General features: G+C 35.7%; 1 non-coding gene across 1 annotated transcript; it reads right to left on the bottom strand.

The window, feature by feature from the left end:
- Window positions 1-1,564: 1,564 nt before the first annotated feature.
- Window positions 1,565-1,671, bottom strand: LOC124887462. The gene has a single exon (XR_007045237.1). It is a non-coding gene; the product is annotated as a small nucleolar RNA R71 (small nucleolar RNA).
- Window positions 1,672-2,719: the final 1,048 nt, after the last annotated feature.

Genomic DNA, 2,719 nt, shown 5'->3' with positions numbered 1-2,719 from the left:
GAAGCATAATAACATGGAAACCCAATCTAATTTGGTTTATGACTTGCCTACTATAAATAAAATATGTTAAATAACATTTTAGACATCTTGGAACCCCTAGATCAACTTGGAAATCATTGGAGGATACCACAACTTCTTTTTAGGTTTTTATTCTTTAATTTAGATTTATTTATGGGTTAATTCTTCATAGAATTATTTGGATGTTGATTATGGCTAGAGTGGTTAAAAACTCCCTTTTCGAGGTTAAAGCTAAGAACATGAGTACGATTGTTTTGAATTGATTTTGTTTAATTTGCTTATCATTATTGGTTGTTTTTTTATTATTAATTTAACTATTTGATGGATTGATCACCCAAAAAATACATCTATTGTCACTCTTATAATCACGGAAGAGGAAATAGGGAGATAGAACATGGGAATAAATAAAGTATGGGTCTTATTTCTTTATAAAATAAGGGATTTGAATTAGTGTCTAGGACATGGATGTACTTAGATTCCTTACTTGATTCACATGTATGATGATAGCTTTAAAACACTTAATTGGATTGTTACATTCCCGCTTAATGATGTAGTTGTAATGTCCATATTAGGTAAATGATTAGACGTTAGAAGACCATGATCATCCAATTAACTCTACGAATCAACAACCAAGATAAGCAAGTTAACGAATGAAGTTCAATAACATAATATGATTGTTCAAAGTGCTTTAACCCTAGGTTTTCTCCTATTGATTGTTCCAAGACTTTTATTTTCCGCATTATTTACTTTAAGTTTAATTACAATTTACAAACTTTCTTTTTGGTTGCTCTTGCATCAATTAAATCTAAATTGTGATTTCTAATAGAATCATTGTTATATCAAGTCCCTATGAATTCGATACTTGGCTTTATTTAAGGCCACTGTACTACTTGATAGACCACGTACACTTACGTGTGCGCTGGGGAACTGTCAAATTTTTGGCGCCGTTGCTGGAGACTTGTAATTTGGCAACTGTTCTTATGCTTGGTCTTTGTTTTTGAATTTGCAAGAAATAGGTATAAACTAGTCAGCTGGCAAGGGATCGGTAGTTAGTTGAATCAAACCCCAAACCCAAGCAAAGTTTTCATTAAAGAAGGAGAAAAGCAATTCTTCTCCCTCGTATTCCTCAAATCGAAGAAGAATAAGAAAATCCTGTTCTTATGGCTGAAGAACAAGCAACACGTAGGACAGTTTAGGAAGTAGCAATCCCACTTTCGAAAAATCTGACCTCACTTTTTTAGAAACCAGCTGCTGTAGGGAGGTTCGAGCTCAAAAATAATATGGTGTAGCTATTTATAAGCAGTGTATAGTTCACAGGGATGTCACATGAAGATCCTCAGGTTCACTTGTAGAATTTCACTGAGCTCACTGGCATATTTATTCTGGCAGATTAAATGTTGATTATATGAAGATGACACTCTTTCCTTATTCACTTATCGGGGAAGCTAAAAAGTGGTTGAATTTTGAGCCAGCAAATTCAATCAGATCATGGGATGGCTTGGCTAAAAATTTCCTCAGCAGATTCTTTTCATCTGGCAAGACTATGAAACTTCGTAGTGAGATAATGAGCTTTAAACAAAGGCCAGATAAGAACCTCTATCAGGCATGGGAGCGGTTCAAGGAACTTTTTAGAAACTGTCCACATCATCGACAGTTCAATGAGGTACTTTCTCACACTTTTGTAGAAGCTCTTGACCATAATACAAAAAAATGCTAGATTCAGCTGCAGGTGGCCAAGCTTTGGAGCTAACTTATGATGAGTTGTAGACCGTATTGAACTGCATTATGCAAGGAAATCTAGAATTGCATGGTGATTCTAAGAGTGCCACTAAGAAAATTGTAGGTTTATTGGAGGTGGACTAATACACCGCTTTATTAGCCCAGGTTGTAGCATTGCAAAGTATGATAAACACTCAGTTCGGTAGTCTAAAAGTGGGAACTACACAGTCTACCGTAATAGTCAATACAGTTTAGAAATAGTGGTTAGTGTGAAGTTTATGGAAATAGTGGCCATTCTGCGGCCATGTGTGCTTCAAATACGGAATCAGTAATGTATGTAGGTAATGCTCAAAGGCCAAATTATGGTAATTTCTGTAACATGAAGTGGTAGACTCAGCCATGGAACGGATAACAACAACAAATTAAGCAACCATAGGCTTCACCAAATTAGTCAACTAGCAACATGGAAGAGATGATGAAACAAATCTTAGCTGGTTAAGCACATATGGCTGCGGATATGAAAAATCTGCAAGCAAAATAAACAAATCAAAAAGTAGAACAAAGAAGCTTAGAGTTGTAGTTGGGAAGTTACAATAAGAATTAATTACTAGGCCTCAAGGTGGTCTGCCAGCGGATACAAAAAATCTAAAACAAGTTATGGAAATTACTTTGAGTTGTGGTAAAGAGCTTCAAGGAGAACCTCCAAAGGTAACTAAGGAGGTAGATGCAGATTTGACTCCCCCACAGGTAAATGACAAATTTGCTGAAAATTGAGAAAGTTCAAGTACTCAAAAGAAAAAGTTGCTATAGAAGAGAAGAAGCTAATGCCGCCACTTTCTTTCCTCAGAGGCAAAGAAAAGCGAAGGTGGATGCATGTTTTAAGAAGTTCTTTGACACGTTCAGAGAGCTTCATATTAACTTACCTTTATTAGATATTTTGCAGGGTATTCCCACGTATGCTAAGTACTTGAGGGATGTGGTT

Source organism: Capsicum annuum, chromosome 9 (genome assembly GCF_002878395.1).
Source record: "Capsicum annuum cultivar UCD-10X-F1 chromosome 9, UCD10Xv1.1, whole genome shotgun sequence".
NCBI classification, from domain to species: Eukaryota; Viridiplantae; Streptophyta; class Magnoliopsida; order Solanales; family Solanaceae; genus Capsicum; species Capsicum annuum.
Note: the sequence above shows the minus strand (reverse complement) of the source record. Positions and strands in the feature narration are given on the sequence as shown.